Below are 24,455 nucleotides of genomic sequence, written 5' to 3'. Positions count from 1 at the left end.
GATTACCTCAGAGGTATTTTTTCCTTCTGAAATATTTTATTCAGTGATGTGGTCTTGGTAAGTCTTGTATGTTTGTATGTGGGAATGTTCTGTAGGTACTCCTCTTTCTACAATACCTCTGTGATTTTAAAAATTAACTTTTTTTTTTTCTGTTGCAGGAGTTTATAGGTCTTTGTACTGATACGTATCACACTGATTGAGTAAAAACAATATTTTTTTTTTAAATACAAGATCAGGAATAACTTGGCAAAGTAGAAGTGTGTGGATACTTCCTTAATTTTTCTTTCAGCATTAGAAATTTGCTGTTAAGGTGGTTGTCTTTATAACCTTGACTCTGCATATCCATGAGTGGTCTGAAAGTTGTTGTGACTGTGACGCTTTCTCCTGGTGAGCGCAGGGTGTGTTTTGTGTGCTGGGGTGACCTCAGGCCATGGCCAGGGCTGAGGCACAGTCCCCAGGGGTACAGGAGGGGGTGGCTGTGCAGCAGCTCTGCAGAAGCCCAAATCTGTCTGTGATCATTCTCTGTGTCGGTGCTGTGTGGATGTTCCATCCCGAGAGGAACAGCCCCAGAGCGAAAGGATGTGGAAGAACGGATGCATAGGCAGTGCTGAGTGGCTGTCTGGTTTTCTCACCTGCTGTTCTGGAACAGTTTCAAAGACATTCTCTGTCCATTTTCCATGTGTATACATGAAAACTCTTCAACTTTTTTTTGTTTTTAATTCCTAACTTAGTCTCCATTATAAACTCATAAGTCACATGTGATCTGAACTTTCCTTATTTGTATTTTTTACTTACATAGAAAGAGAAAGTTTCTTCTACAGTGGCTGTAGGAAAGATTCTGTACTAAACAAAAGAATTTGCTGGTTTTTATGTACTGTATTTGAATTTTTTGGCAAGTACTCAATCAGGGTAGAAACTTAAAGTAACTAAAGAACCAGTGGCCTATAAATTTACAATTCTGCAGTGTGAATCCACAGAATCTGTTCCAACAAGTCATGATTTGATAGCTGATGCCAAAGGGAGTGTAGACATTAATTTAATTTTGGATCATTAGATCCAAAGCTGTCCTGGTGGTTATGGCACACTATTATTTTTGTCCCTGTCAAAACCAATGAACAGTTGTACTAGTGATTGGCTTAGCTGACCAGAGATGCTCAAAACAGAAGATTAATGATGAAGTGTTGGACCATGCACAGAATATTTCAAGGGGAAATTAAGTTTTCGTTTGAACTATATTAAAGTAGAATTTGCATTAATGTTACAATATAATTTTCATACTTTCATAAAGAAAAACACCCCTAGTTTATAGCACATCTAAACAATTCATAGATTGTTATTTTTTACTTGGAATTATTTTCTTTGGTCAATAGTTGTGTAGATTCTGTTCCTGTGATACAAAAATATCTTCATCATCAGAGACTATATTGTTATCTACTCCATCATGCATGGCACATGCACAAACAGGTTTCCTTAAAATTGTGATTAAATCTCACCACTTCCAGTGGTACTGCTAGGTGAACTTTCTGATTATACTGGGTTTGCATGGCAGGGTTTTGGTAGTGGGTGGACTACAAGGGTGGCTTCTATGAGAAGCTTCCAGAAATTCCCCCATGTCCAGCAGAGCCAATGTCAACCAGCTCCGAACAGGACTTGCTGCTGCCGAGGCTGGGCCACTCAGGGATTATGGCAGCCCTCTGACAGAGTTAAGGGGAAAGAAGTTATTGCACTCTCTCCTGAGCCAGGAGAGAGGAGAGAGAATATGTGAGAGCAACAACGCTGAAGACCCCAAGGTCAGTGCAGGAGGACAGGCAGGGGATGCAGGAGATGCTCCAGTCCCACAACTGAGATTCCCCTGCAGCCCCTGGTGCAGTCCCTGCTGAAGCTGTGCCCCTGCAGCCCATGGATGCCCATGGGGAAGCAGAGATCCACCTGCAGCCTGTGCAGGATCCCACCACAGAGCAGGGGGATGCCCAAAGGAGGCTGTGACTTGTGCAGGATTTGTGACTCTGAGGGGGACCCATGCTGGAACAGCCTGTCCCTAAAGGACTGCATCCTATAGGAGGGACCCATGCTGGAACAGTTTGGGTCTGTCTGTAATCCATGGGAAGGACTCATGTTGGAGAGGTCCCTTGAGGACTCTCTCCTGTGGGAGGGACTTACACTGGAGCAGAGGAACACTGAGGATTGCTCCTCCTGAGGAGAAGGAGCTGCAGAGACAATGTGTGATGAACCAACCACAGCCCCATTCCTCACCCTCCTGTGAAAGAAGTAAAAGCTTGGTTTAATTTCTGATTATCCTCCTCTGATTTGATTTGTAATAAATTAAATAAATTTCCCAAGTTAAGTCTGTTTTGCCCATCAGGTCACTGCTGAGGGATCTCTCCCTGCCCTTGTCCCAGCCCGTGAGCCTGTCATTATAATTTCTCTCCCTGCCCAGCTGAGGAGGATTGGTGGCTTTGGTGGGAACTTGGCACCCCACCAGAGTCAACCCACCACACTGAGCTTTATTTGGACATCTCTCTTCATCTTCTAATTGCCATTTTATTTTAATTTTTCTTTTAGGTCAGAGGTTGTCCCATTCCTTATATGAAAATCTGCTATGAATATTTTTTTTTCTGACAGAATATACTTGCAGAGTTTTTCAGTTTAAGTTGCTCACTATCCTGTTGAACCCTTCTCCACATTTTTATTTACCTGCTCTGGCTACTTTGGGATTGTGTGTATTAAACTGTGTGATCATACACATACAAAAATGGGGATAATCTGCAAAATTACAAACCTAGGAGGTATAGATGAATAATGTTGCATACTCACTATATTAGGGATATTGTTTCTACAACCAGTTTTTGCCCTCTGTTTAATGGTAACAACTAAATTTGAAGCAATGGCTTTAATGGGTAGGAAAGAGATCAAAACATTATATTGACCAGGCAGCAAAATGTTTTGATTTCATTAAGATACGTCTGGCCACCAGGTGGAGACTTTGCTTTAACTTTTTCTAAACCAAAGCTGCAAAAGAAGATATCAGCCTAAGAAGCCATTTGCACAAAAATAAAATAATCCCATTTATTTTCCAGGTCTTCTTGTAGATAATTCTTGCAATGAAAAGTTTCCCAAGCTGATCTAAGGAGGCTAAGCCTTAATTCTATGGAAAAAAGAGAGAAGCATAGAGTATAAGATCTAGCAATATATTGCTGAATTGTTTCATGAAATAATGGAATTTGCTAAAGTTAAATATGTTCTATCTGCTTGATTCTTCTTTTTAAGTGGCAGGGAATTGACCAGTCTCGAATTATTGTCATTAAAATTGACCTAGTTATAAAAACTCTTTGGCCTTTAGAATTTGCAGTAGGTTTAAATAACATTTATCTTTGTGTAGCATAGTTAATAGCAAAGACATAATTGCATGCTTTTCTGTAAGTGGAAGTCCCTAAATGCAAATACTAATAGACAGTGTCATCTATAACAATCTGCAAATTTATGGAGGAAATTGGTTTTCCAGGCTAGCTATTTATTAATATGGAGGAGAGTAATATTAAATTGGAGCTCCACCATATTTCTTTACATTTTTATACAATGAAGAGGCTTCAGAAAGAGGTGAGGACTCATTGCCCTGTAACTAATCTGTCTGCAGAGGTTCAGTAATGGGGCAGGAAACATTCCCTTTCTGATCAGCAATAATAAAATTTTTCAGCTACAGACTAGTTGGAAGAGGGAGATATGTGAGTAAATCTGGGGGCTGAGTTGCAAGTGAATAAAGGAAATAAAAGGCTGGTATCATGAATCAGATTATTTTGTGCAGGAGTGTGTCAAAAAAAAAAAAAAAAAAGGAGGATGAGAGGATGAGTTGATCCTAGATAGGTAAAAAGAAGGGATGCCAATCCTGTTGCTACTTTTGGCATATTCCATCAGCAGATATATCTGAAAAATGTTTATTTGAAAGAAAGAACAAGTGGAATTAAAGCCTAAGCCAGGGCTGGTGGCATCTGCTTTGGGCCTGGGGATAAACACAGTATTTGTCTGTAACAGAGAGAGGGAGTTGTGGAATGGAAAGAGATGGTCTTGCAGAAAAATGATTACTGTTTTAAAAGAAAGGAAAAATATATTTAAATAAATAAGTACTAGAAAAACAGTTTTAAAGATCCCAAGGGACTTTTAGGATCAAGTAGTGCATAGGAGTTGAACAGTTGAGGAGTTTTTTACAGGTTTTGATTTGGTATGAAACCTGCAGGTACTTATAAAGCTGTGAGGGTACCCAGTGAGTTCTGCTGTGGTTATTGCTGCACCTAAATGTGCCTCTAGGCCACACTCATCCCTTGTGTGCTGTGGAAAAGATTCAGGGTGCCTTAGGCAAGCTGATCTGGATGAGCTTTCAGTTTTCAGTACAGAACTACTTTTTTTCCCCCATTATCCACATCTATCTTCTGGTGGTTTTTTTTTTTTTTTTTTTTTTTTTTTTTTTTTTGAGATAGAGAACAAATTTTGAAAAAGTGTTTCATCTTAATTTGAAGTCATCACATTAGTTCATTCATCATAGATAATTGACCATTTGTCATTAGAAATGTGGATCTTTAGTTTTATTATGAATTTGCCTTTTTTATCTTCCAGATATTGGTGGTATTTGGTGCTCCTGTTTGGCTTTCTAGGGAGTTCATTATGAATCATTAGAAAAAATGATTCACAAAGACTAAAAGAAAAGAGCCCCATAATTAAAGATAAAACTTTAGTGCTATTTGCACATGAGGGATTTGCGGCACTCTGAGGGCAGGTTCTCCTGGAGAAGACCATTTGTTTCATATGGACTCATAGTTCCATGTGCTTAGAAGGAGGAGAATCTAGCACTCAAAATAAGATCTGGAAACTGCCTGATGTCCCTCATTTGTGAAAGGCAGTTCTTTGGGTGCCACTGTTAGTATGAAATACTAAGTGGGGGAAAGCTTGTGCTCACATCTGTGAGGTTCATCCTCATTAGATCTTCTATGATGGTGCAATCCACAGTTCTTCAGGGTGAAATTTTGATTATACTACTGAGATTTGATTTATAGAAGAGGACTGTTACATAACCTGCAGGTTTAAATGTGTGCTTTAGTATTTTCCTTTCTTTTTGAATTTATACTATTTTCTTCTATGTATTTCAGAGCAAAAGAGTTTTAGCCAGTTCTTTTAAAGGGCAGTGAGGTTGCTAGAGCTTATTTAGTGATTGGCCATTATGCATAAGCCAAAGAATAGCATTAATTACAGAAAAATATTAAGCCCCTTATTGAGATTTTTTTTTAATACAGCTTTGAGATTTGTTGAAATAAATCAGACTAACTTAGACTGTCATGGACATTATTTGCATTCGATCAATTCATGTGCTGGCCTAAGCTGCTGAACTATTCAGGCTGAAGGTTTTCACTATTGTCCTTGTTCCTGTAGATATCACAGAGGAGAAGATTAAGAGCATTATAACTTTAACATAAAACTCAGAAGTAATATAATAGGAAAAGATAGTCCACATACAACAAAAGGAAAATTTGCACGGGCTTACTTTTATCCAAACATTTGACCTCCAGCTTAGATGGCTTAAAAATGAGGAAGAAAAACTTGTACCCATTTGTCCTGGTGCAGCAATCTGAGAGTTAACACACTGGGAAATATTTCTCCCTAACTCTGAACTGGATGTGCATTTTTTTTTTTAAATTAAAATCTGCATTTCTCATTCCAGCCCTTTGATGCCAGTGTACTGTCCTGATGGAAAATAATAACATTCTGCATTTATTCAGCATTCCTCATCAAAATATCTAGAAATCTGCCTTCTGATATATCAGTTGTTTCATTGATCAGATCTTCCACTGGTTCTTTCTGTAAGCAGCACTGAGTTTGAACTGTCTTCAGAGCACTTGACAGCTCTGTCTCTCGTTGTATCTTGGATCCTGTGTTCTGTCAAGTCCCCTTGACCTGGCTTTTTAAACCTCCCTGAGGTTCAAACACTCATTTTGCTGGTAACATCCTCACAGTAGTTTATGATTTTATCACACTGTCTTTCAGGAGAAGAACATTTAGAATTTCAGCTTTTCACATATATACTAGAGCTGAGTCTATAGCAATACAAAGTAAACTAAAGGAATTCTTTAATCTGAATCTCTCTAAAAGTCTCAAAGCATAGATATATGGCATTTCAAGGTGCTAGAATTTAGCTTTATCTGGTTGTGATGAATTGCCCAGTGTTGAATACAAAATTGATGGTTGTGGAAATCACTTTCAGCTGGGCAGATCTTGCCACTGGAAGGTTAGAGGCACCTAAGGAGAAAGGGGGATTGAAGGCATCATTTTTTTGTACATTTATTGTCTTTAGTGTTGTTAATTTAAAGAAAAGTTTCAATTCCAAAAGGACGGCTCACTATTTTATGTAAATTCTTATATTCAATTAGTGGTACTGCTTGATTCAATAATTATTGTATTAAGTAAAGAAAGTTCTGCAGGAGTCTAGCAAAAAGTACTCAGGTGGCAACTTTCCAGTCATCCTCCCTACTCACAAAATTGGATCTTCAGGGATTTTAATGTGTTCACCTCATTTCAATCTCTGTTTGAATCCATTATGTATTTTATATTTCTTTTTCTGACAAAACAATCAGAGAGAATGGGAATGACATATTTAAGGCTGGTTATAGTAGCATTTAAGGCAGTATAAAAAAAGTGAGTTGGTCCGGCTACTAAATCATTCTAATAAAGAACAACATTGCTTATTTTTTATTGTATAGTCTCCTGAACAATAACAACAGTAGCTTCTCCACTATTTTAATTTTTTGTGAAAGCAAATGTTCTGGAGAATAAGATGGGAAAACAAATAAACAAATATTGAAATAATTATGCTAATACTCAAACCAATGATTTGCATGTCACTGCTATATAAAAATACTTCATTATTTTTCTGTTTTGTTTTGTTTGTTTGTTTGTTTTTTTAGATAAAAAATATCTATCAAGTAAACAGGAAAGGAAAACTGTCTTTTTCTGAGTGGTTTCATTTCCAGTGTTTCTTCAGCTTCCCCTCAAGGGTCAGACTCAATAAACAGCTGTGCACTATGTGTGAATAAAATCAATGTTGCAGAACCGCATAGCACACCAACAGAAAAGGGGTTTAATTCTTTTCTTTTTGAGTGTAACAGAGACACTTATGAGTTTAATGTTTCCCATTCCAGTATTTACTCTTGGTGCTTGCACCAAGGAAGAATTCAAAACAAGAAACAGCTGGAGCCTTTCTTTACACTTCACCTGCTATTCACATCAATAACCCTTCAAAACACAAATGTGCTGGCAAGTCACACACAATTTTCACTGCACCCACTTTTGTATGGAGAACAAAAATAGCTTCATCATCTCAGTCAGGATAATAAGTATTAGAAATATGCATGGCACCATTTTCAGGAAAAACTCTTATTTCCTGTGTTATGGGACAAAACCCGATTCAAACAGAAAGGATATTCTGATTTATATTTTAAAAAAGATACATGTATATTCTTTGTGTGCATGATTTTTTTCCTTCTTGGATCATGAAGAACAAGATACACCTTTTAATAGGCAGGAGACACAAACAACAGCATTTATATATGCAGGAGATGTATTGTTTATGAGCCTCTTCTTCCTCAATGGTTGTAAAACCTGGAGAGAGGTACTTGACTGTACCACCCTTGGCTGACATGGTCTGCAGTGAACAGTCACAGTGGAGGTCTTGGGTCTGTGGCAAGTTTTGCCAGCAGATGTAATACAAATACTGGCTGTATAACTGTCTGTATAGGCTCCAGCTTTGCTTCCCAGGTAGCTGCCTGAGGAGGCCCTGCTGATGGGGGCAAGGACACAGAGGTGGATGGGCAATGGAGTGTTACAAATCCTCACAGATTTACTCTGGGAGACGTAGGAGTTTCAGAGGAGATTCTGTATTTCATTCTATGCCAGGCTAGCCTGCAAACATGGACTGAATGAGTCTTCCTTGGTTTTCAAATTAATCTTCCAGCTCTTCTGAGTCATCCAGAGAAATGGGAACAGTTTTGCACTGATCTTGCTGATGTACTCACAATGGCACAAGAAAAGTCTTCTCTTCTTCCTATTCCTATAGGATCTAATGTAGCTGAAAGCAAGACTGTTTTTAAAGTCCTTGGAAGCTTTTCAGTGTTTTTCTGCAAGTAAACAATAGTATTTTCTTTACACACAAATCCATATAGTCCACATGGAATAAAGTTTTCTCAATTGCCTGTCTCAGAAATGAAAACTGAGGTAATTGTGGTTTCATTTTTCATGGTTAGGATTTGTAAATAGAACATATTCATGCTTTCATACCTGTAATGATGTGTCGTATGATATTACTTGTCATACATATGTGAGGTGTCATTCTGACATATGAAAATTTTGAAAACTAAGCTGCAAGAGAGGGTTCTGATTTTAAGCAGAGATCTTGATTTGGCTGTGATAGAGGGTACAAAGAGAACAGAACCACAGCATTCAGGTGTTGATTGAAACTGGCCACTGCAATAAAGTAATGTGATTCATGTAGAAAAATTTACTTGTTGCCTGTCCATGTCAGAAAACTCTCATGAGTTGTAATCTCAGGAATGCCAGTATTTCTCTTACGGTGACATACTTCGAGAAATACAGAATTTAACTGACAACTGAGAAAACACAGGCTGTTTCTCTTGGTTCACATTAAGAATAAATAACCAGACACAGATAAATTAATAGGCAAATAGGAACTTTAGTAATACTCGTAATGGTAATGGTCCAGTCAGTGCAAAAAAGTGTCATCTTTCTTACAGTACTATGCTTCTATGTTAACTTATATATCTTGGTACATGAAACTGGGAAATGGGAAATGGGCTAAGCCAGCTATGATGACTTTCATCTCCCTGAAACAGGCTCATTCAAAAGTTATCTTCTCAGCCAGTGGAGACAAACACATCTAGGGAAGTACTTAATCTTGTGGAATAGGTGTCCTGGGAGGTGCTTTAACTGTTTTGCTTTTGTGTGTGGACCATAGAGGTAGTTTAGAGACAGAAAACCTCCCTAGATGCCTTAAGTTAGGGTGGTTGTATCCTACCTTTAGCATACAGCCCTGAGCTGGGCAGGACAATTACTCAGTTGCTGCTCTGCTCCACAGTGGGAGTACAGGCTACGAGGGCTCCCTTGGAAGCAGCTCTGCATTAAGAGCCCAAGATGAATAACTCAGATTTTCTGAACTGTAACACTAAATCTTGGTGTGTCATTTTTGGGTGTTAGTCTGTTTGAGTCTGACCTCCAGCCTCTAAAGTGAAAAAATGATGTCCTATTTTATTAATTTGTGTATTTAATTCAAACTGGAAGTTAGTTTCCTTGTAGCTTGAGCCTTGAAGGAGGCAGGCACCTTAGTGTGAATTGTCAGTGGGTCACGATAAAGTAGCAGGACTCTCACTGCCAGATGTGTCTGTGCACTTACAGAGTATGCTCAGGGACAATTTCTTCTGCACATTTGGTGGTTTGATAGACATGATTTTTTTTTCCCTGATCCTTAGAAGAAACAAAAAGATTTTTTACACTTCCTAAAGATGCTGATTCCCAAAGCTCTGTATTGTGAGTTTTTTATTAAAACGTTCCAGTGTCACAGCATCCTGACTCATTGCTGTCCTAGTTGATAGTCAAGGGGGATGTTTGCAGGACTGACTGCACACTGACCTCAGGTTTGCAGCAGCAGCAAAAATGCCTCAGGGAAACTCAAGAGATTTATAATAATTCTGTTTGCTTATAGGAACTTTCAGGTACAACAGAGACTGACAACTACCATACCACATAGCTTAAAAAGTAAAGAAGTTAGCAATAACAGTATAGAAAGACAGGCAGTCCAATATTTACATCATATACAAAATTTCTCTCTGCTCAATGATGTTAAGAATTCCCGAGAGCTGTTTTTCTTGATATGCTGATGTTGCTGGTCCTACAGTTCAGCACACTCTACTGGGCTTTTTTTCACAGGGCTTTTTTCCTCCCTCTCTTATTCCTTACGACCAGTAAAATGTTGCATAAAGTTAAATGTTTTAAGGAAGATTTGGCTTCATAGACCCATGTGATTTTTCAGAGGCACTACCCTGGTCTTGTGATACAGAGGTAGAATAAGATCATGAAAATTTGCTGGCTACAGTTTGGCTTTTCTGTTTAGGTTGTGAAAGGGAAGGATAAAGCCCTCACTGGTGAACTGAGGAGCTCATTAGCTGTAAGGCAGATTCCAATTACAGACTCTCAGTTTTCCTTTGATGTAAAGACCTTGCTTAGGTACTACGTTGCCCATTGCTGCAAAATCTGAATAATTCACAGAAATATATTTTTCTCCTGAACTTGCCATGTGAAAGAAAGAGAAATGTTTGTATCCTTGCTGCTCAGATAGTGTTCTGAGACTGATGTCCCAGGCCACAGGTGTTTGTGCAAAATTTGATTTTAGGAGATTGAAATGAAACACCAAATTTCAAGTACAGAGTAATTAATTTTTTTAATACCCAAGGCCTTGCAACAGGGTGCCTAGGGAAGTGTTGGAATCACCATCTCTGGAGTGTTCTAAAGGCCTGTGGATGTGGCACCTGGAGACGTGGTTTAATAGTGAACACAGTGGTGCTGTGTTAATGGTTGAACTCAATGATCTTGAAAGGCTTTTCCAACCTTAACATTCTATGATCTAAATATACAGTTTTTTAACGTGAATGGTTGTTCAGGTCTTAAGGTAGGATCAGTCTCTCCCTGCATATTCTCCACTGGCCACAAACAGAGCATCAGCTTCCAGTTTAGAACAGGCTCTGCCTTGCATGGCTCTGAAGATGCACAAGATTAATTTAGATCTAAACCAAACCCCCAGAAGGCAGCTGCTCAGGCAGCAGTGCCACCTCGGTGTTTGCTCTTGGGTGTTGGGGTAGCTCTGGGCTCGGCACACATCCTTGGCACAGCTGCTGATGCTCCCTGGGCTGTAAGCACCTAAAAGTCTGGCAAGTAATTGAATGTAGGTCACCGTAAGGTTCCTGAATTCAAGATAGGAAATTATTAGAATATTTTTCTTTCCAGTAATTTCCACATATATTTGGGGAACTTTTTTCAAAATATTATGCAATCAATGAGTATTTTTTTTTCTTTTTTACTTTTAACACTCTGGGCAACTCAGGTTTCAGATCAGATTTCATCTTCACAAATATTTCCTTCAGGTTTAGTTACTTTTTTTAAAAAAATTGTTTATTTACTGCTTTTACAGTTGTTTTTACAGGGTTTTTTTTTTGTTGTTGAAACAGTTATTATGTCTTTACCTGCAGGTGATACCATCTTTTTTAATTCATTGAGTTGAATAATGTTATACCTATGCAAGTTACTACTGTTCATGAGAAAAAAAATAGAACCATACATGAACAGAACACTTTAGAGTTTACACTCTCCCAAGCAAAGAAAATAATTTAATTTACAGAGTGGATGAGAAGAGTATAAAGGATAATAAAATAAATAAAAAAACCAAAAAGCAAAACCAAAAACAAACAACAAAAAACCCAAACCACAAACCAAACACAAAACCTGTAATTCAAATGTCAACATTTTCAGGATTTTTTATATATATAAATATATATATGCACACATGCGTATGAACAACTAATACATAGTCTTCTGATCAACGACCCTTGAAATAAACCATAAGCAAAAAGGACACAGAAATTACACTTATGGCAGCTTATAATACTCTCCAAAGTCACTCCCCCACTATTGGTCTTACAAATTGGTGGTTGATTGAAGTCTAGACTGCAAACCCATTGGATTGTGCAGCTCTCAAACCACACAAGAATGGAAAGTATTATAGCAGCTGTTACCATGGACGTTGACAGAAATCTGAAAAGTGCAAAGGATAAACATAACAAAAAATAAAACCTTTCCAGATGGCTGTACAGCTCCCTAAAAATATACACTGCCACTGAAGGCTGGCTGGATTGAAAAGATATGTGTCTAAAATAAAAAAGCAGTTGAAGCTACTGTATGTAAAAAAAAAAAAGTAGAAAAAGATTTTGCAAGATGTTGGTAAGTAATTTTTTTTTTCTCCAATCTCTGTAGACCTTAACTATGTAATATAAAGCTGCATATGGGAGATATAACTAATATTAGCGCATAGATAATAATGTAAGAACCATTGTAAGGAGCATGGATGGATAATTAAATAATAAATGCTATTTTGCTACATTTTGACAAAACAATACTATTGGAGTAGGAAAAGCAACTAATCCCAGTGTTGGCAAGTCTGTCTGCTTCTTTTCTATCCAAGTCTCACCACACATGTCCATGGCAGTGTCACCTCAAGATTAGACTAACGTGACTGATTTATAAGAGTGTGGTTTTGGTATGTGGTCCCCAGCAAGTAAAAGAAATGAAGCTGGAACTCATGCATGAGAGCTTGTCAGTGTCTGCAAATTGTACTTCCCCTGAATAACTGCCTGCTGTTTAAGATGAATGGCAATTCCATATATCATGACACATAGTGAACACCATTAGCAGATTTATATCTGGGTGTCAAAGTGCGCCTGATTACCTTCTACTTTCAGAAACTTTTGCCAGTTTGGCTGAAAGTTCCCTCACCCGTTTTTCTGCAGGAAAAATATAAAAAAGAGATAATCATCACAACTCTTCCCTTTTCAAGACTTAAAGGACATAAGGTTGCATTTCATGTGATTTAAAATGGGAAGCCGGTCAGTGTTTTGCAGTGTTTCAGCGTCAAATTATTTGTGACAGATTTCTACTATGGTGATCTCATACCAAGATTATTCTTCAGATATAAATAGTTATTCCTTTCTTTTTTCTGAATCATCTTGGATATATTTCTAATCAGCTTCTACTTACATTTCATTTGACCAAACAAACCAACCAGCCCTCCTTTACTTACCTCTCATGAAATCTGTTCTCCCTTCCTTCATCAGCCTTCAGCCAGAGGTGTGGGTGTGACACTGGTGTTTGTCATGCACTGGGAAAGAAAGAAGGGAGCAAAACAACAGTCTGATTCCTTAATTTAAGAATTGTAATTTTTGAGCATTTAACTGTGATGTCTTAATGTTATCTAAACATTTTTAGTAACATAGAGGTACATGTAGGGCACAGAGTGATATTTCTGAAACAACTGTCTTAATTTCCACTGACTGTCAGTATAATTCCACACTCTATTGCTAATTTTAATCTAAATTGCTTCCTTTCAGGCCTAAACCCATGCAATCTAAATAATATATTAAACATGAAGGATCCAAATGAAGCCTGGCAGTCAGTCAAGGTGAGATTACAGGCTCTTTAAAATGAGCATGTGCTATTTTAGAGGCAGGTGTCTCAAAGGTAATTGTCATCATCTTCTCCTTTGGATTATTCCAGAAATCATCAGCAAGATTGTGTACTTCCATTAGCCTCGACAGCTGGTTCTGCTGACGCCAGGATTTCATAAAAAGTGTGGTTAGAGTGATGCATTTCTCATGGAGAGCACATGGGTACATGTAAGAAATGCTGCTCTGAACCACGTATTTGTCTGAGTGACTCGTTCCTCCTGCAGGATAGAACAATCACAAATTATTAAACTTGAAAGAAAAAATGCCATCTGAGATTCTGTCCCAGCTTTTATAAAGTGCTTTGGATGCAACATCCAGATACAATTTCTTACTGTACAGTCCCTCACAGGAAAATGGTAGAACAGACATCTCTGTTCAGATTATGGGCTCTGTTTTCCTAACCACATTTCCTAGCCAATCAACAGAGTAATAATTAAAAAAAAAAAAAATTTAAAACATGCCTATGATTTTATGAACCGATTGACATTTTCTTTATTCTGCACTCTCTATATCATTCCAGCTAAATTAGGAAGTTACATCCTGGCTTGGTAAAGTACTCACATAAAGAACAATTATTTGCACTATTTATCATGGTTGCTTAGGTGTTCCCTAGCTGTTTTGATTAATTAAACCTCCAGAAAGCCTCTCTCCCCAATTTTAGGAATTCTTGTTTATTGAAACCATTACAATCCTTTCTCAGGATCTTCCTGTTGAGCTATAATTTCATTATCCCAGTGTCTGGCTCCACTGGGGTGTTTCTGTTCAAATGCAAGAAGATTAGAATGTTAACCCTTTGTTTTGTGCATTGTACATGGTTTCTGATATAATTAGAAATCAGTCATTTTAACTGTTCTACCCTCAGTAGTTCTAAGCAAAGCAGGAGCAGCAGAACAGAGCTCTAAGAAGCAAATATTAGATTGCTAAGTGTGACAAAATCCAGATCATCTCCATTCTAGACTGCTGAAGGAATCTAGTGCAGGAAATGCCAAGCCCAGCAGAAAGGTTTTTAAACGGACTTTAAGATTGTATAATTAGAGAGTATCAAAACAGTAACATTAAAAAAAAAAAAAACAACCAAAAAAACAAACAACCCTACCTTTTTCCCCATAACCTCTGCTCTCTTACTTCTCATCAGCTCCAGCTCAGGACTTCTTAGATGAAATGTGGTGAAATGGCTTAGATGAAATGGCTTCTTAGATGTCTCTGCATGCGTAAGCATCAGGGACATTTATTTATTTATTATTGTTTTGGGATGACATTCCAGTTTTGTCATGGAGCAAAGAAAGATTCGGGAGGACAGAGTAGGCAACAACAACAGGCTTGAAGGAACTTTTAAAAGTTCTAGTGAAGTAATGGCAAATGGGAGAGACTGGTCTGAGGAGCTTTTTCTCTGTCCCTACCCTGCCAGCCAAATCTCTGGTGTCTCCCTCCCAGAGAGAACCTTCACCCCATGGAAAGGATGCTGGCCCAGGCTCAGCACAGGCCACATACTCAGGACATAGATCCCACTTTGCTAGATGTGGGAAGTGAGAACTATAGTTCCCAGGCTTGTCAGCTCCCCAGAGCTGCTTCTTTTGTTTCCACAGAGCCCATTAAAAAGATTACATCTGTGTCTCTACCATGTCTTTCCTCCCTCCCTCCCCTCCCCTAACCCTTTACTTTCCTCCAGCAAAAGATTTATTTCCACAGGATGTTTTCCTTCAGGCTCAGTTCCTCATTCTTCAGTCCATAACAGGAAAAGACAGAGTCTTCTACACCACATCTAAAATCACCTTCTTGTTCTTTTCATCATGTCAGGAGAAGGATTTCACCAGTGTCCACACTGGAACCCTCTCAGGTTTCACCTTGTTCCCAGCCTTCCATTCTGCTGTGTTCTTTCCTGTACCTCCACCTATCAATTGGGATTGAGAGCAGAAGCAGGTCAGACAATGGAGAAATGGGCTGAAAGTGACACATTTTTCTTCTCCCTTCTCTCAGCTCCTGATCCCAGTCAGGGAAGTTGTAAGGGGAGCAGAAATAAGAGAAAATAGGGACAAAGAAAGCAAGCACCAAAACTGCCCTTGGCAGCTGCCTCCCAAGATTATGCTTGAAACCAATCCTGCTACTAGTCAAAGTATTAAAAATATTTTGAAGGAAAATATAAGCTTTGTATAACATCACCTGTAATCAAAGGTATTTTTTGTGTGATCAGTCTGTTATCCTCGTTTCATTTAGTTAACTTAGTTTAATTTAGTTGGGTTTTTTTAAGGTGATGCAGTGGCTTTATCCCTTCAAATTTTAGAAAAAAACACTTTCTACAATCCTGTGTAGAAATTTGGTTCTGCAGATGGAGATGATGGCAATTAATGGAGAATGTGGGGTGGATTGAAGGGCTGTTAGAAAGAGAATGTGCAGAAGGGATACTGAGACAAAGAAAGGCTACTGTTAGTATCCTCAAGGGATCAACCTGTAACAGATTCTATTCAATGTATTTGTTAATTAAATTTAGGGAACTAAATATGGAATTCTGAAATTCAGAATTGATCATAAACCTGAGATGTAAGGCTGAAACATAGGGCTGGGGAGGAATCATCCACTAAAAGAAGGCAGGGTGGATCAGATGACTCAGGTTACTGAAATGAAAAGCATGAGATGAAACTTGAGAGTTTCAAATTACAATACTTGGCACTCAAAATACTCAATAGCATTTTTTTTTTTCTGTAATTAGAGGGTTTCTAAATTGGAAACTAAAAAAGATCATTCATTAGATGGAAGATGGCTATGAGCTGCCAAGGAATTTACTGGCTTCAGGTGTTTCTCATTGTAAAAAGCACTATTTAAACCTTAGTTGACAGAATAAAATATTTTGCCTTTTTAACCTTACCAACTGAATGTCAAAAGGGATAACTTTTTGCAGATACTTTTGGAGAACAAATATCAAACAGGAAAAAGTTTCTGAAATTAAAAAAAATTAAATTTGATCTTCATGAAGTGTAAGGTAAAAAAAAAAAAAAAAAAAAAACAGGCTGAATTACTGGAATGATGTTCCAAACAGCCAACTGGAGAAGGAATCAAAATTGTTTTAAGATGATATTTGGTAAGCTACTGAGAGGGATTGCATATTAAAATAAGAAAGTTTAAGGTTGCTGTGGATGAACAATTCCTTGGATGTTTGATGCCTCTGACACAAGACTATATCTCAATCACTTTCTATATTAATGACCTCCTTCTGGAGGTTGCTTGCTGGTGTGGAGGACTTTTCCCTGCTGATCCAGAGAGGACTAGTGAGGATTGTGTGGGGAGATTTGCCTTCCCCGATTGTTGTGCAAAACCAGCAATATCCGCCTCGTGTTTTTTCTGGAGCCATTGCATATTCAAGAGACTGCTCAGGCTGGCAGATCCTAATTTTAACCTACTCTTCCCCACTGTGGGATGTGCTTGGCATTCTCAGTTCATGTGCTTTGTCTGAGTTTACACAAAATGAGTTAATCTGAGGGCAGCTAGACAGAGAAGGTCGAACCTGAGTCATGGTAAATCTTTATTTAATAAATGCTACATAACAACAGTGCTGTAGGGCATTGATAGCAACACTCCATTACATCAGCTGGATTCAGTAGCTCAGGTGATCCCTTCCAGTCCCATGTTCCTGTTTAAAATTGGTTAAAACATTAAATCTTTATTCAGGCAAAACTTTTCTTAGAACTGTACTGAAATTTTATTTCCCTTTAATATTTCTTCCTCTGCAAAGATTCCCTGCTCTCTTAAACATTTCTTTTCCCTAAATAGCAATCCATTCCCATTAAAAAAACCACAGTGTGCCAGTAATGTACAAAGTCTCTAAAAATTTACCACGTAGGACACATCTCAAATTATTGTAAAGAAACCTAAGGAAGGCACTAAGAGATAGGAATAGATAATTTTCCATTCCTATTATCAAATAATTATAAATAACTTTTTTCTCTCCCAAGTATCCACCAAAACTTATTTTGTTAATATCCATGTTTTACTTTAGAAAGAATGAATGAGAAATAAAAACAAAGAAATGATAGTAAGGACAGAATGAAATATTACTGTTCAAAATAAAGGAAAACATTTTCATTCTGGTTAAAAGCAATACTTTTAAATTACTAAAAAATATAAAGGTACTCAAGTATGTTTCTAGAGAAATATTTTTCACTGGGATGTGGTGTTTGTTTGGGGTTTTGTGTGGGGTTTTTTGTTTGTTTGTTTTTATTATTAATTTATTTTTTTCTTTAAACCTGTAATTATCTTTATTTAGTTTTATAAAACTCCTAAAATTAAGTTTGATTCAGACACAGACTGGACAGATAAATGGATAATGAGAGCATTCAATACACCAGTGTTTAAAGTGATCCAGAAGATGCATTTCCAAGCATAGTCCAAGTAGGTTACACTATTTCAAAAGAGAAAGTATGTCATGATTGCCTTGTTTTGTGCACTCTTATATATTTTTAAAGCTAGTTTTTGTTGGCATCTGTGTATTGAACCACAGGGACCATTGCCTTCCCCTAATATAGCAACTCTTTTGATCATAACTGAGTGATTTTGAAAGATATTTTTTAAGTATAGATAGGCTTGAGTTCACCATGGTCTGAGGAACACAGCTGATTTAAATAGTTTCCTTTTAAACAGGATTTGGGGGGGTTATGAGTATTGGAAAGTTTTCTAAAAAAATCTTCTTTCCAGGCCCTAGTATGGTAATGTGAGTCTAAATATGACCTCTAAATTTGTGTGAAGAAAACCAATGCCTGCTAACTCTGATTCCCATGAGCCCTATTCTTTGTTCAGGTACATCTTGTGTGAATAAACATTTCCTGATGCACTTTTTTCTTTGTGAAAGCCTGTAATTTTTGAGACCTCCAAAAGCAGAAATGAGGACACACGTTTTCACACTGAAGAAATATTTTGAACTCTGAGATTTATGGTTAGTCTGTCCAAGTGCTTGATTCAAGGCCAAGGGACCAGGTACTGTAATTTGGCTGTCTGTGCTGCAGTGTGGGACAAGGATTCTGGCCTGAGCTAACCAGTGCTGTTCAGGCTACTCCTAGGCATGGTTTAGGAGTGCACTTGTGCCATGGAGCATTCCTTGTTGGCAGTTTAAATGTGTTGGAGAGCAAGGGAGCATTTTTGTTGTGGGCATGGAGAGGACTATTGTGGGTTTGTTTATTAATATTGCAGAACAACATTATCCTGTGCTAGAAAGATAGGACACAGTTTCTCTTAGATAAATCACAGAGTGCCTACCCATGGAAATATGTAGGTGTAAAATGACTGGGTAGCTGAGAGTTCTGTAGAAAACATGACCAGGTCAGGTGTAATGACAAGTTCATCTTCACCAAGGATATCAAAGTAGAAAATGTTTCTGTCAAAAGAAACAAAATAGTTGTAGGGCCACAGGAAGTGTGATTGCAGATAAAAGTGCCGACTACATAAAATTTAGGTTATTTGGGTGTAGAGGTGATAGACTGAACCTTGGAAAGACATTCAGAATTTAAGAATTTTTTTTTCAGAAGGGAATAGAATTACTGATGGAAGAGTACAGCAAAGGAAAACATCCTTGCAATGAGTTTGGATAGACCATTAAATAATTTTTCAAGGAAAGCAGAGAAAACCATGCCAACCACAAATTGTACCACTGTACTGTTTTTAGCTGATTGAGTTAATTTTCCTCATTGTGGCTTTTATTGTGCTGTGTTTTTTATTTCTGATGAAAATTGTGCTGATAATACAGTTTTAGTTATTAGTGAACGGTACCAAGGTATCTTTTGCTTCTGTCTCTGCTCTCCCAGTGAGGAAGCTGAGGGTGCATAAGAAGATGGGAGGGGGCACAGTCAGGAAAACTGACCCCAGCTGACCAAACACCACTGGACATCATGCTCAGCAGTAAAGGCAGAGAGGGGAGATTTTGTCAGGGCTGCTATTACGTGGGAACTGGCTGGCATTGGTCTGCTGGAGGAGGGAGATTGGGGTTTGAGCACAGCTTTTTTTCCCCTGGTTTTGTTTTTCTTTGCTTCTTTTTGCCTTTATTTTTAACTTTTCCCATTGAACTGTGTTTATCTCAGCCCACAAGTTTTCTCACTTTTACCCTTGTGATTCTCTCCCACATCCTGCTGCGGGGGAATGAGCATGTGGCTGTGGGTGCTCAGCTGCTGGCCAGAGTTGGCCTGCAACCACAACTAAGCTGAAAAATAAGTAAAAACTGCCTGGAAAATTCTGCCTTGAGAAGCTTGTCTAGGACTGCCAAAGACAGTTAGCATGGTACATTCATAACATGTGAGAAACACAGAGGTGAATAAGCTGAACCTCAGAAAGTTACAAAAACTACAAGATTACTACTCCCAGGCATGTTGTCTGGATCACAAGAAAATAAGTTATTAATTTTGTTAGGCTGTATGTTGAGAATCATTTGATATTGAGGGATAACCTACTGCAGATTGCAGAGAAAGAGAAGAGAGCGCATTTATCATTAAGTCATAGAACATTAAAAGAAAAGGTATAACGTTATGAAAAGATAGTTACATTCATTTTACAGATATTCTCATCTGGTGTAAATCAACAGACTTCTTTTGCAGTGACTATTTTGGTGATTTATAAACAGAGGAGAACTTAGCTCACTGTGTTCCCGTGATGTCCTTGTAACACTGTTTGGACCAGAAGCATTAATTCTCATGTTTTCCAGAATTTTTAGATTCTAGGGTTTGTGAAATCATTGTCAGTTTGTGAAGTGCCATCTAATCACTCTTGTTAACTTAATGGAAAAGCTGTTTGACCACACCAAATACATTACAAAAACAACAAATTAGAAAGTGATTTAAAATTCCAATGAACCGGAAGATGAGCTCAATCTTGAGACGTGCAAAAAATGCATTCCTTTCCTTGGAAAAGAATAGGGCAGATCTTGCATGAAAGAAAGAAGCAATTTCTCTAGAGCTTATGCCTAAAGCTGATAATCTCCTAGGAAGTGTTGAGTGCTTCAGATTGCCACTGAATTCTTATGATTTTGTCCTTCCTACTCTTAAGGACTTAAACCAAGCATACAGCATTGTGTTTCTAAATCTGGAGACTGGTTTGGTTTGGGGTTTTTTTGTTGTCATAATGATGTGTAGTTTTATTTTACATTCAAAATACTTGCTTTTAAAAACTGTAAAAACTTGTGCTTTATCTGACAAAATGAAACTAATAATTCTGTTTACTGTTAGTATCCTCCAAGCAGTAATGTGAACTGAGGTATCAAATATTTAGTACTATGCAACACTAATATGGATATGGTGATGTCTCATTAATACTAACAACTTTAATTCTCATTAGCTTGAAATTATTATTTAGTTGCTTAGCAAGTGATTAAATCAAAGAGAAGTATATAATAGTTTGCAAAAATAAAATAATTGGTTGACATTACAAAATATTAATAGCTTTATTCCTTAAAACTTATTATTGGATTGGTCTGTGCATTTAAAGAATATTCTTTAAACTGTATGCTGCCTTTTTATTTAGTGCACAAATTGCATCCAATTTGGAAAAGCATTTTGGATCTACCAGCTACAAATTAAGCAACAATCACAAAAATAATAAAGCCCCAAATAAACCTTAGAATAATGTAATTCAGATTTTAATGGAAAAATAAAATTATTTGCCCATAATTGTTTGACTAAGTCTATTCCTATTTTCCCTTCATTTTTATAATGTTGTCATTTAAAGGTTGGAAGTACAGTAGCATAAAGAAATAATTTCACACATGCAGAGCCCAGAAACTCAACAGTAGGAAAGGCTAAGCCTCCTAATGCAGACATGAATTTTGGGTGGGACAGTGTCTGATGTCGGAGCTTCATCTCACTGTTTGAAAGCTTTTGGTTGATGGAGAAGCCTTTTGTGCATCTTCACTTAACTGTCAGGTTTTAGAACTATGTGATCAGCAGTAAGGAGAAGGATTGGGAAGCAAGTGTGAAAATGGAGTGGTGAGAAATGTTCTCTCTGTGTTATAGCTTCCATCCTGGGCAGTACACAGGGAGCTTAAGTGAGGAGCTCAGGAGCAGATGCATGGATGCTATTAAGGCTCATGTGCCAAAGCATTAAAACTAGAACTGTTCCTCTCCATAAAGGACAGAAAAAGAGAGAGGGCCCTCTAGCCATAAATTCGCCAGTGAAATGCATGTGCACTGTATCATTTGGCTCAATAAAAAATGCAGCATGTGGCAAAATTTTAGACAGATAAATGTAATTAACACTGAAAGGCAGATGGCAAGGAAAAGGGACAAAGAAAGAAAAAAGCCCATAAGGGTGGGATGCAGTGACACACTCTAACATTACAAGTGCATTAGCAATTCCATCCTCATAGAGGACAACATTAAAATGCTTTCTTAAACAGAAGAATATGACGCAGATTTTTTTCCTGAATTAGAGCCTAAATTTTCAAGTGAGGATCAGTGCATATTGATTTATGCATTCACTGTAGTACATTGTTGTTATCCAAAGTATAAATTTCAAGCATCCTGGTGTTAAGAAATGTGTTTAAGAGCAGCAGTTATACCATTTCTTAGAGGTATGATAAGAAGTGTCAGTGCCCTGCATAATAAATCATGTTTATGTTACAGTAGAAAGTAAACATTTGCATTTCAAACCCACACAAAACATGGGTAATATGTTAAGGTTGCTCTAAGTCAGCCTTGCAAAAAGTTCTGGAGCCTGAGTTCTGAGCAAGACTGTGAATAACTACCATGTATTCATATCAACCTGAGCAACCCCTGGTTGAAAGTGTCACACAGTGGGGGGTTTCCAGCACTTGGACTTAATGGAGAGATAATGGCAAGGGGACCATTAGGGGATAAAAAGAAAAAAAGAAAAAAAGAAAAAAAGAAAAAAAAAAAAAAGGAGTGAGGTGGAATTAAACTGGGATTTTAAAAAATGGAAAATCAAAGTATGAGGTTTCAGGCCTGTCAAAATGTTTAATTCTTCTTGTTTAAGCTACAGATGGTTTGAGTCATCTTGTGCCAGAATTAACTTGGTAACACAGTAAAATAACCTTTCAGAAATACGTTCCCCATATTTTATTCATTGTTGCACTTTAGCTGAACCTATTCTTTGCATGAATAAGGTATTTGAGATCAGATGCCCTCTTCATACTTGCTTGGTGGGAATTAGAATGTGACTTGTTAAGAGCTAAGCCTAATTATGGAATGAAGGCATGAAATGTTGCTTTTGCTTACATTGTGTTGTGTATCTTCATCTGTCTATGCAAAATACTTATGAAGTGTGCTAAAAACGAAACCCTTGTGTCTACATCCTGCAAACAATCTGGAATGCCACCTTCTGTTGTATAATAAATGCAGACTTGTCTATAGAGAAGAAAAATAAACCACAATGTAAAACTTGTATGGTCAGACCTCCTGTTTGATTTAAGACAAAGGGGTTGTTTCTACCATTTGGATGGTTCTTCAGATCCCAAAGCAGTAGGCAATAATAGAGTAAAAATTAAGGTGTGGCCATTGGAACACTCATGGAGGTTTAGCAGGGGAAGGAACCAACTGAAAAGCTGGGAGTGAAGATCAAAAATTGCCTGTTTCAGAGATGAAATGCTTTGTCCCTTCTCCCAGGCAGGCAGTTTGCAGTTCTGCCAGGGGCAGTGTAGAGCAGAGAGCATTAGAGCAGAGCTCTGTGCAAGGTCTGAAAGCTGCCCTTGATATCGCAGAGACAGATTTTTGAGCATGTTTTTCACATTGCTTGAATCAATCTTGCATAGTGTAATGCTTCTCTTTGCAGTGGAATCTAGTTTTCTCATAAGCATGCACTTGAAGAATGGTATTTGCTTTGAACCCTGAGTATTATGGGCTCAAATAACAACTAATGGAATAATATATACATATATGTTTTTACAATTAACATATCTCATTATAAAACTAATTAAAACGTGCATATTTAGTCAATGCAACCTGTGTACATATTTAAGTGAGCTCAATAAAAGAAATATTCTGAATTTTAAATTAATTTTGGATTTTTTTTCTATATACAAAAAGATTTTTTGTGCTTCAAATGAAGGATTTTATTCAAGCAGATGACATATTTCAAATCAGAAGCAGCATTTTAAGTTCAAGTGCTACATTTTGGTCTGAGGCAGGTGATTACTTTTATAAATCAGCTGTAAAAGGTAATCCTGAAAGCTCTCCATAAATAATAACCAAGTCTGAAAATTTCTGTGTAGGGTGTGTATATAATGGGACAAAAATAGAGATGAGGGAAATGGAGTTGAGTTTAAATGACTTTCTTCATGTAGCTAAATGGGCATTTCTTCCACAGAAATCAAATGAGGGATATACATATGGAAAGAGGGCAGGATCTCGTATCAGCTTTGCAAATGCTTCAAAAAATTATGCTGAGCAGCCCAGCCTGTTACAGCTTTTGAACAAAATCTGGAGGAGTGTTCATAACAAGTATAGAGCAATTTACATTTTTTTCAGTTGTCAGACACTGTGTGCCACAAACTAACAGGGATGACTGGGTAGTATGGAAATCTGCTGCTGAAAAATTGTCCAGATAGATTTCAGTTCAGCATGTTCTCCCATTATTTTCTGGGAAAATGTTTTCAAGTAAAACTTTCTTTAGAGCTGGTGAAATGTAAACCTTTACAAAAGGTTTATTTAATTTAAGCTGTTACTTTTGCCAGCGTGGGAAAAGGTTTAGCACAATTAGGTTACATAGTCAGGAAGCAGTAATGGTATTTATTGCATGATATGGATAGCTATTCATGAAGCTGCAGCAGTAAAGTCTTAGTTTTCAAGCTGATAAAGCCAACCATTGCAATTACATATAGATCAAACAGCCTTTGGAAGAAATTTCTTTGATTTTTCAGGTGATCTACTTCTGGAATCCTGAAGAATGCTTTTGATTTTTCTTGTACCAAAATATTATCAAATTGTAAATAAAATAATTGAAATAGAGTTATTAGAGCTTGGTGTCATTTAACTGTTTTATTGAGTAAGTATGAATATGGTCATCTTTAATCTTTCTGACCACTACATTCATGAGCATAAAGGCAGAACTTATTAAATTAATAATTTTCTGAGCAAATATTTCAGTTATTGCTTCTTCACCATGAATGTAATGTTTCTCTTTAAAATTTAAAGAGAAATATTGTGGTGG

The 24,455-nt window shown here is 37.4% G+C and overlaps 1 protein-coding gene across 2 annotated transcripts in view; it reads left to right on the top strand.

Annotated features, from left to right (window-relative positions):
* Positions 1 to 24,455, top strand: part of TDRD15 (tudor domain containing 15) — a 42,741-nt gene extending 18,286 nt beyond the window's left edge. Inside the window, exons 2-3 of one of the 2 annotated variants that reach the window (XR_014953552.1) lie at positions 1 to 13,276; positions 13,372 to 24,455. The exon at positions 1 to 13,276 is cut by the window's left edge and continues 16,386 nt beyond it. The gene's annotated coding sequence lies outside the window, so the exon portion shown is untranslated. The other variant, XM_021525459.4, reaches the window with a different exon arrangement.

The sequence above is a fragment of the Lonchura striata genome, chromosome 3, assembly GCF_050655825.1.
Source record: "Lonchura striata isolate lonStrDom1 chromosome 3, ASM5065582v1, whole genome shotgun sequence".
Taxonomy (NCBI): domain Eukaryota; kingdom Metazoa; phylum Chordata; class Aves; order Passeriformes; family Estrildidae; genus Lonchura; species Lonchura striata.
The sequence above is the reverse complement of the archived record's forward strand: the minus strand, read 5'-3'. Positions and strand labels throughout refer to the sequence as shown.